The 10,986-nt window shown below is 36.5% G+C and overlaps 1 long non-coding RNA gene across 1 annotated transcript in view; it reads right to left on the reverse strand.

Moving 5' to 3' along the window:
* Positions 1–9,339: 9,339 nt before the first annotated feature.
* Positions 9,340–10,986, reverse strand: part of LOC116551712 — a 5,346-nt gene continuing 3,699 nt past the window's right edge. The window contains exon 2 of the long non-coding RNA XR_004269053.1: positions 9,340–9,781. This is a non-coding gene — a long non-coding RNA (uncharacterized LOC116551712). The remainder of the gene's footprint in view (positions 9,782–10,986) is intronic.

Below are 10,986 nucleotides of genomic sequence, written 5' to 3' on the forward strand. Positions count from 1 at the left end.
CAGAAGTTGGGGGTGGACACAAGAAACAGTAAAAGAAACTTAAGGGGATCAACATAGAACCCAACCAACACTTGCTACACTACCTTACCCAGAAATAGCTGGGACTGACTTGGGAGAAAATAGCATGGGTGCCGAGGGCCTGCAGTTCTGCAAATGGAGGCCAGTAGGCTTAAGCAACTACAATGCCAATGTATACATGACCTCATTTATATTTGCAGGATGGTGATGCCTGGTTGAGTTACAGATGAATAAAAAGTGTAAGAATTGGAAGGGACCTCACAGATTATCTAGCGAGAACTCTTTCTTCCCATTTTGTAATAAAGCTACTGAAGTACCAAGAAAGATAAATAATTTGCCAAAGGCAAGGTAGCTAATGTGAAAGTGAATCCAAATGGAATCACCTGTGTTAAAAACACTGACAAATAGGGTCAAGAAGGGCCATGACAAAGGTTTCTATGCATGAATGCCTGATAACAAGGCTACCACAAAAGACTGCAAATGCCACAACATTGCACAAAGGCCATTGCAACTTTACAAACAGAAAAATAAACAAACAAACAAACAAACAAAAACCTCACCAAGTCATCTATTCAGCAGTTGCCTGTCCAACATCAGACTGACATCACCCTTATTGCTGATCCTTGTAGCCAAGCATAATTTTCTCAAAAGAGCTATGTAGCTTTATTTTCTTTTAAAAACTTTGACTTCCTTTACCTCCTTGAATATACACATAGTTTACTATGGCATGGGTATTTTCATTCCAACAACCATTACTGAATAAATGTTATTCTGTTTTAGAGAGTCTCTGTCTGTTATATAGGTCAACACTAACTAATAGCAAAGCCAGGATTAAAATTCAAGTTTTCTGATCTCAAATAATATTTTCTCTAGTTATCCGTGACACATCATAATACAGGAATATTTTGTAATTTAAGGATTTGCAATGCCTACCCTGAAAACATGTCAAGTATGCAGTGCTTCTTTCCATGTAGTATGATAGAGTGTTGGCACCATGATTTTATTACATTTACATTTAATCTACTCTTTTTCATATTATTACTTTATGTTATCCTTAACATGAACTATTTTAATATCCATCTGTATTTACTAGTGACCCTCCTGGTAAGATAATAGTAAAATACAAAGCTCAAATTGCTGGTGCTGCTGAATCGGGGTGATAAAGAATATCATGTTTTCTTGTCTTCGTAGGGCTAGACTTGCTAGAATAAATCTATTTCCTTTTTGAGAGGCTGGGCAGCCAATCTCTGACTCCCTGGCCCATTGCTTTCTTGGGCACGGATAGAGATTATTCCATAGTTTATTAAGCTTACTTCCTCCAAAAGCTGAATGTGATGCAATAGTGCCATCTGTCACCTTATGTAGAAGGCAGAGAGGAAAAGTAATGCCTTATGAAGCATTGGGTTGATCATAACAGGTCTTGAAGTGCAGCTGTGGTTTCAGGTATTAAGGCCAATGGGCTGCTCTGTGCAGTGCAAAACGATGACAGAGCCTGGAGTGTTCTGGGCCACAGCCAGGGAGGAAAGGCCAGCAGAATAGCAAAAATAACCCTGCTGAGTGACCCTGAAATACCTGGTGCAAAGCCACATTCCTCTCAAGGTGAGCCTGGTTTTTCCTTGCCCTGGTTATCACGTGGGCAGGGAGGGTGCTCTCTGTGGTATCAAGACTATTCTTAGGCCTGATTCAAAGGGAACATATGAGGTCACAGAAAGTAGGTTTGGATACAGAACCAAATCTGTCACTGACTCTAAGATATTATCATTTAACTAAGTTAAGCCATGCCTCAGCTTACCCATTTTATAGTATAGAGTACAAGAATATAATGAAAATCTATGCTAGAATATTACACACAAATACATTTCTGTGTATAGACTGCATGACTGCATGCATATATGGCTTGCTTAAGGCTAGGAACAAGGAGAATATTAGAAATTTAGAAATCCTAGTCTCCTTGGGATAGCACTAACCCTTCAACTTTCTCTCCATAGATTATTTTATCTTTCTGCTATTTCCTCCTTCCCTGGTCATGCTTTATTTTGGTGTGAGCTGAGTGCTACATTCATTATCTTATTTTATTTATCAAAATGTTTTCAGTAAACACATGTAGGATTTCTGTATTAAAGTGTTAAGAAATAAATTCTGTCTCTAATAATCATCTCGAATCAATAAAAGGTTAGATTCTTGGCATATTTTATGATGACAAGTAATTCTATAATGCAGTTTATGTTTCATGAAAGTGATTAAAATTAAATAAAATATTGGGGATTGAAGTGATTATGTTCCATTACCTAAATATTCCAATTTTGTAGCCCTCTTTGATTCTGTTCCCTGATAAAGAAATGACAAAATATTGTACTTGAATTAAAATGTCTACTGTACATATTGAAATTATGGGCTTTCTTAAATAAAAATCTAGCTAGAAGAAAATGGAGATAGATACATATTTAAGAAAACTGAAGAGAAGATTGAGACAGTGGCTAGAAGGATGCAACTTCTTAGCTCATAGGACTAGCTAAGAAGACTTGAGTTTGTCTATTTCAGAGACATCAGGGAGGAGACCATTCTCTGTAGTATTTTGGTAGGAATACCTTGGACAGCGAACATCAATGTAGGTAACATCAATGTGGTGCACTTCATTATCAACAAGAGATCCAATTGGAGGGTTTTCAGAGGCCTCCTGGGGAAGTCAGCATGGTTTATGATGGCTTTCAAATAAACTGAGAAGGTTCTACTTACTTGGTATTTTTCGTGGGCCTAACACTTAAGCTCTAATTTCTGCCATTTTAAGTAACATTTTCAAAACATATAAATAACAAAAAAGGAACAGTCCTCTAGAATGTATTTGATTCCTAACATATTGTCTTCCATAGTTTTACAATTTGAGAATCTTTGTTACAGTTCTTATTAGATATATCATATGATATAACAAGTAATGTGAAAATTCAAATTAACAATATAAATAAAAATTACTAAGTAAAAATTCAGCAGATGCTATTTGCCTCCACCAAGGCCACTTTCTTCTTTTCCCTAAATTTAATTTGGTTTGGACATATACTCTTACTTCAACTGATTCACAGCCTAGTTTTAGAAGTAGATTGTTATTGGTCTAGGATAATGTTATTCTAACTATGAGTCATAATCATTAGTAAATCCTAAAATCAAATTAGTGGGTCATATTATTGTGTCTGAAATTTCATAGAATAGAAAATATCAGATTACATATAGGTTAGAAACAGGGTAAGAAAGATCTCATAAAAACTTTTTTTATAAAAACCAGTTTGTGTGTGTGTGTGTGTGTGTGTGTGTGTGTGTGTGTGTGTGTGTGTATGTGAATATAAAAACAATTCTATCATGGTTCACAATCAAAGAGTGTGGAAATCTTTGGTGTGAATCAGTCATCATGGCCTTGTTTCCCTTGTGATTGGATTATTTGTGGATGTGCAACAAAATTGTCAACACTGAGCTTTGATGAGAAGTTTGCTAAGTGTCATCCAGAAAAGTTTATTTATGGATTGTAGTAATCACCAAAGAAGTCATAGTTCCATTTCTTCCTCTGTATGTTTTCATAAATGGATTTGATAATCCAGGATTGCTGCAGAATATTACAAACAAAAAACTCTAGGGAAGGGCCAGCTTCCTAATATGACAAAACTGAGAGACAGAATGAATTTGGCTTCTTAATGATACCATTGAGAGGCCAAGTGCCCTCTGGTGCATCCTTACCTCTGAACTTCTTGTTGTAAGATAATACATGTTTGGGGCTAACTAAGCCATTTGGCTTTGGATTTCAGTTTTCTGTAGCTTAAAGCATCCTAAGTGATGTAACTACTAACTTATGTGTTGGTGCAGAAATGAAAACTAGGGCTAGCTTATTTAATAAATTATGTATTAAGTGATTATTAAGTGTGGGAGTTTAAGTGCTAGGCATATAGCTATGAAGATTATAAAAAAGTCTTCTGCTCTCAACAGTTTGGATTCTAGTGATGTAGACAAGTAATAGATGGTAAACAAATAAATGTGGTTAGATTATAATTAAACCTCTGAAGGAAATAAATAGAATGACATGATAGAGTGATTTATTTGGTTAACAGGTGCTTCTTCAAACAGGATGATTACTAGTGACCTCTCTGGGAAAGAAGAGGCATTGGAGCTGAGACTTAAAAGAGAAGTTAGTTGTGGAAAGAAACAGTGAGAGGTTCATCCCAGAAAGAGGAACAATAAAAGTTATAGACTGTCTTGCTTGTAGAGTGTAGTCACCCACTCTTTATATTTTTAAACATTCAATTCTGGGAAGTTTGTAACCATGGAAAAGGCTTTCCACTGATTTATTGGTATGAACAATAATATTGCCTGGAATGTGCACTCCAGATGCTAGAACTTAATGGATTTTCTCTTAGTAGACTGATTATCCCTTACTTTATTGGATGATCCGTTAGTAGAACAGGGTCCTGTTCTCCTGGCAGGTAGCTCAGCACCTGGACATTGGAAGGCCTCACTGTGGATTGAATAAATGGATGAATGAATGAAAAATTGTGGGAATTTTATCCACTTGATAATGGCTAAGGACGATGGAAAACTCAGTGTTCCTGAGAAGGTTATTCAGCTATGAGAAGGTTTACTCATACCCAAACGTATGCTTATCCTGTTTACCGCTAATGATTCTTCTTTGAGGTGCATTATTGCATAGAAAAATAGGTTCATAAAACCCATATGAAAAGTTCCAATACTAATGGGAGTTATCACTGGATTAGCAGATGTCTCTGTCTATTTATAGGAATTTAATATTATCTTATTTTCTGATTTTATAAAATTACAATGCATCATTATTAAAAAGTAAAGACTAGTGATTTTGTGTTAGGACAGAATTTGTTTACTGAATAACTTGCTAATCCCTGGTAACTATTTCTGGAAAAGCTTCTGATTCTCACTTCTTCTCTTCCATGTTTGAATAGGTTTTCACTGTTTACTTAATGTCCAACCCTGAGATGCCAATGACCAAGTTTATTGTGGTCTTATGTTGGCTTATGTCTCTCACTAAATTATCTTCCACCTTTCAATAGAAGATGTAGGTGTTATTGTATTTTTACCCCAGTGTATAACACAAGGTCAAGATTTACTGAGGTCTCAGTAAATTCAAATGAAAAAGGATGACTATCAAATTCGCTCTAGAATCAAATTGTTTTATCTGTATACTATTGAGGTAACCTCTCTATATGCTCTGTCCTTTCTCACCTCCAATATACCATTCATCACTCCTTAGCAATACTGTATAATATAATAGGGTTTTGGAGTTACCAGATGGAATTTTAGCTGTAACATTTATTAACCATGCGATCTTTAGTAATTTCCTTAACTTCTTTGAGTCGTAAGATAATATGAAGTGGTCATTTAAAAACCTAGAATGGGAGAAGGGAGAAAGTTAGAAAAAATGAAATTTGGTACTAAGCTTAGTACCTGGGTGACAAAATAATCTGCATAAAAAACTCCCGTGATGTGAGTTTGCCTATATAGCAAAGCTGCACATGTACCCCTGAGCCTAAAATTAAAGTTTTTTAAGAAATCCAAAAACTGACCAGGCACAGTGGTTCACACCTCCAATTCCAGCACTTTGGGAGGCCAAGGCAGGTGGATCACCTGGGGTCAGGAGTTCGAGATCAGCCTGGCCAACGTGGTGAAACCCTGTCTCTACTGAAAATACAAAATTTAGCCAGCCATGGTGATGGGCACCTGTAATCCCAGCTACTAGGGAGGCTGAGGCAGGACAATCATTTGAATCTGGGAGGCAGAGGTTGCAGTTAACCGAGACATCGCCATTGCACTCCAGCCTGAGCAACAAGAGGGAAACTCCATCTCAAACAAAAACAAAAACATAAACAAAAATACTTATCAAGTCAAAAGACAAATATTGGCCATGTCATCAGATTACTGTATTTCCCACTTTAAATGCTTCATAATTCTCATGTATACCTATTTTTTTCCATTCTTCATTTTCTAAGTCAAAACTCATGATAGGCTCCCAAAATCTTCTATGCTGTTTTAATCTCACCTAACTGAAAATATTCTATATTGGAAGCTCTGCCCTAGTTGAGTTCTGCCTGAGACCAAATGGTGAATATACCTAATTGTAGGATGTAATTAGTAGGTTCACCTGGGCAATTGAACAAAGCTATGTTCTCTAATCTGTTCTTCAGTAATAAAAGCGGTATTTTGGTATCTTTTTTTTTTAACATTTTCTGATGTGAGGTGAATAAAAGTGTTAATATATATCAAATACTTTTTGAAGACTATAATAATAACTATAATTGAATGTATACTGTTTAACTGGAGTGGTGATACATGTTTTAGATACACTATATGTTCAGAGATAATAATTATTTAGAATTCTGTTTAAAAAGAAACATAGGCTGGGTGTGGTGGCTCACGCCTATAATCCCAGCACTTTGGGAGGCTGAGGTGGGAGAATTGCTTGAGTCTGGAGTCAAGACCAGCCTGAGTAACACAACAAGGGCCTTGTCTCTACAACGAATAAAAAAATAGCCAGGTATGGTTGTACACGCTTATGGTCCCAGCTACTCTGGAGGCTGAAGTAGGATTGTTTGAGCCCGAGAGTTTGATGCTGCAGTGAGCTATAATCACTCCACTGTACACTCATCCTGGGTGACAGAGTGAGACCCTGTCTGAATAAAATAATAAACGGATTTCCATGTTCGTGTTTAGAACCATCAATGGGAGATTTTAGGAAATTTATCTAAGAGTCAGTTTATTTAACCATATATTAGAGAAGCTTTGTTTTCAGAGAAAGTTTTGGAAGCACCAAATTATTATATTTAATATTTATACCAAGAAGGAGTGAATACAACTTCTTAGAAGAAAAAAAAAATAACTGAAGCTGTATCAAGAAATACAAGGGTCTGAGATTTTATTCTATTTTTAAGCTAAGAATTTAGTCTTCCAGAGATACATATATACTGGCAGAAAACACAGACTCCTGTGTCAGAGACAAAGAAAAGTGTTGGTCACAGAAATAGCCCATATTCACATAGAGTGATAAGATACAATAGAACCATGTAATGCCTACATAAGTAGTGGGTTATGTGACAAAAGAACCTGAGCTTTGCTCCAGAGGAAAACAGTAGTTCTGTCTTTCTATACTGTTTTCCCTATAAATATCTTTGGAAAGATAGCCTGGAAAAGAAGCAGTCCATGTTTCTGCTCGTAAAGTGTGTAGGAACACAAAAGACCCTTGGGGAATTGTTTCTCAGTAAGCTGGACTATGAGACTTCAAGCAAGAGGAATTAGCTTAAATAAAGGTCCAGAGAGAGGAAAGGATGGAAAATAGAAAAACAACACAGCAAAGTCTTCAGTTTTGCAGGAGGCTGGGAACAGACATGAATCATGTTTACATTCAGTGAATTGGGTAATTAATGTAAAGAGGTTCTGATCACTGAATTTGTTTTCTACTGCTATGGCTTCCAATCAAGGATAAGTTAACATAGAAGTAAGGCTAAGCCTAACTATGTTAAAAGTCCATGACCAAAAATGCATATCTCTATGTTCAAGTTTAAGAGATATGCAGTTCTTTAGCAATCGCCTGGCAATTCCCGTATACAACGTGCTTGAACTAAATTATATCAGGCAAATTTGGGAAATAAAATGATGAGTGAAGGGAATCAGAAAATGATTAAGACCAATAACAAGAGAAATATGTAATTGTAAAGTTTACCACATTAAATTTATTAACTTTGGAAAATATTTGTTTTCAAACAACTCCATAAAATAGGAAAAGTGGATGTTATGAAATTTCTCTCTTTTTTTCCTCCAACTGGGAGACGAAATGAGAGATAAATCAATTGGCCTTTTTTTATATCTAATCCTCCAAAGTCTTTTACTTAGAAACGTAAATGCTTCCAGTTTTGTTTCATTGGTAACTTGCTTTTTCATCTCTGTTTACTTCACTTTTTCTTATCTTGCCACTATCCTGTGCCAAAAGTATTACAAATACACATTAATATATGCCATCTGGAGTAGTTTTCTTAAGAAGAGAAAAGAAGAATATGAGGGCTGATGAATTTGACCCAGGGCCCCAGTCCAACATCTGTAACACCCTCTCTCCAACAAGGCCTGTGGGACACAGTGAGTCTCTTTTAGATCTTATCTGAGCGTCATTCACCCCTTGCCTTTCCCATAATGAAAGAGCCACTCAGATGCAGAGGGGTTTCCTGGGAACTTCAGGACATGGGGAGATTTCCACCAGACCTTTGATGTTAAGTAGCTTTGGAATTGAGGAAAAGCTTTGTCACAATCTATAAAATGGAAAGGAGATGTAGGAAGAGTAAAGAGACCCTGCTCTGCCAAAAGAGTGACCTGGGATGCTTTTTTCTAGCACTAGCAAAAACTTGAAGATAGTTGGAGATCTTCCATGAAGGCAATTTGGAGTGAAAACACCACACAGTTTTACCTCTTTAATTATTGTTGAATTGTACAGTTCTCTCAAGGTCTGTTAAAAATGTAATTTTATTACAAAGTACAGATTAAGATTCAAGTCTGTGTATTCCCGAGAATGACAAAAGCAGTAGTATTGAGAGGAACGCTGTAGATTAAACAAAGTAGCCAGGAAAACACTATGTCAGTAAAGGAATTGGCATGATAGAGATGAAAATCTCTCTCCAAATCTGATGATAGACTACTAGACTAGCATATATTTTATTCCTCAAGGAAAATTATGTTACAACCAACATTTGTGTAATTTTCCTTTTTTTTAAATCATTTAGCGAATCACTAAATATATTATCTTTGGTGTAAGCTTCAAAAATAAGGTGAAATGTGGCAATTTTCCTGTAAAATAAAGTTTCTATTTTTTCCCACACGTTCACTAGAATATAGTTTTATAGGATATTTGAATACATACATTATTATAATAGAGTTAGGCTGGGAAAATTTGCACTTCCGGAGTCTGTGTTCCTCTGAACAATGGTTGACATATTAGGAGAGATTGATTTAAAGTATGAAAATACGGACTCATTCTTTTGGACCAGGTCCCTACCCATTTTACCTTTCTTGAATTAGGATTTTACTTTTGTCAGAAAGACCCCTCTGCCTTTTATTTGCTAGGAAGCTTTCAAAAGCAATCAAGAATTCTATTACTAAGGAGGCAAGCACTCAAGTAATTGCTATTTCTCATTTGGGAAAAACTTAGGTTCAAGTCATACACTGTCCCTTCTTGAAAAGTTTGAGAAGTGGTTGAGTTGAAAAAACAAGCCAAGGTGAAGGAGAGAGCTCATATCAAGACAAAATAGTATTTCTCGGAAAGAAAGAGGAAGATAATGTCCTCAATCAGTTTATTTCCTGCTCTTACAATTGTGTAATTAATCTGGTCTAGAAGTTAGCATGATTCAAAGTATTGCAGAGGAACATCAGGAAGCTATTTTCCATTTACATTTTATTGTGTGGCTGGCTCCTCCCTGGGAAAAAAAGTCTGTTCACATGAGTTAGCCATTCCACTCACATTCGAATTGAAGAGGGAAGAGCCAAGTGTCTCTACTGTGCAGTAAAAGAAATGTGCTGAGGCCATAAACATCCTCCTGCTGATGCATGATTAAGGTAGAGTTGTTTATTTGGATAGAATGGCCATTTCTCTCTTTTTGCCCTTTCTTCCTCTCTTCTCTGTTCTGTTCATCGTCCTCCCTGCTCTTCCTTTTCTTTCTCTTTATTTTTTGTACAGAAACCTGCTGAGACAATATGGATGCGGCTGCAGGCCATTTTCCTAAGTGAATTAACACAGGATCAGAAAACAAACACTGCATGTTCTCACTCATAAGCGAGAGCTAAACATTGGGTACTCATGGACATAAAGATGCCAACAATAGGCACTAGTGGAAAGGGAGGACTGAGCCAAGGATTGAGAAACTAATTACCAAGTACTGTGCACACTACCTGGATGACGGGAATCAGTTATATCCCAAACCTCAGTATCACACAATACACCCGTGTTACACACCTGCATATGTACTCCCTGAATCTAAAATAAAAGTTGAAATTATATGGAAAAGGAACCTGCTAAGAAGTAGGTAATGAAAATAATGATGACTGTGATGGTTAATACTGAGTGTCAGCCTCATTGGATTGAAGGATGCAAAGTATTGATCCTGGGTGTGTCTGTGAGAGGGTTGCCAAAGAAGATTATCATTTGAGTCAGTGGGCTGGGAAAGGAAGACACACTCTCAGTCTGGGTGGGCACAATCTAATCAGCTGCCAGTGTGGCCAGAAGACTAGACTGGCTTAGCCTCCCAGCCTACATCTTTCTCCTGTGCTGGGTGCTTCCTTCCCTCAAACATCAGACTCCAAGTTCTTCAGCTTTGGGACTTGGACGGGCTTCCTTGCTCTTCACTTGCAGATGCCCTATTGTGGGACCTTGTGTTCGTGTGAGTTAATACTCCTTAATAAACTCATATATATCCTGTTAGTTCTGTCCCTCAAGAGAACCGTAATACAATGACTGAATCAGAAGATGCCCATCTAACTTGATACTGATAGTGAGAAGCTGCACAAAGATGGTGTAAATGTGAAATCACACCAACTTCCTCCTCTCCTTCCCCTTTCACATCTTGTTTTCACTTTCTTATTTTTCAACAGTGCTGAGTGTAACATGTGCAGAGATTACTCAAAGAAGAAAGAAAAAAATGTGGCTTGGGAATCCAATTGCTTGAATTTAATTGTGATTCTATTACTTAGTAGCAGTGTGACATAGGGCAAGGTTCTTAACATCTCAACGCTGTAGGGACTGAATACTAATCTCATCATACTGTAGAAGATTTAAATACAGTAGTATAAATAAAGCTCTTAATATAGTTCTTAGCTGTAAGAACCATATTAAGCTAGAAGCAGAAATTGCATGTTAATTTTTTTTATCATTATAGCCATGTATTTTTTCTTTTCTTTTTTTTTTTTTTTTTTTTTTTTTTTTTTTTT

Source organism: Sapajus apella, unplaced genomic scaffold, assembly GCF_009761245.1.
Source record: "Sapajus apella isolate SASKATOON/1434 unplaced genomic scaffold, GSC_monkey_1.0 scaffold10, whole genome shotgun sequence".
NCBI lineage: Eukaryota > Metazoa > Chordata > Mammalia > Primates > Cebidae > Sapajus > Sapajus apella.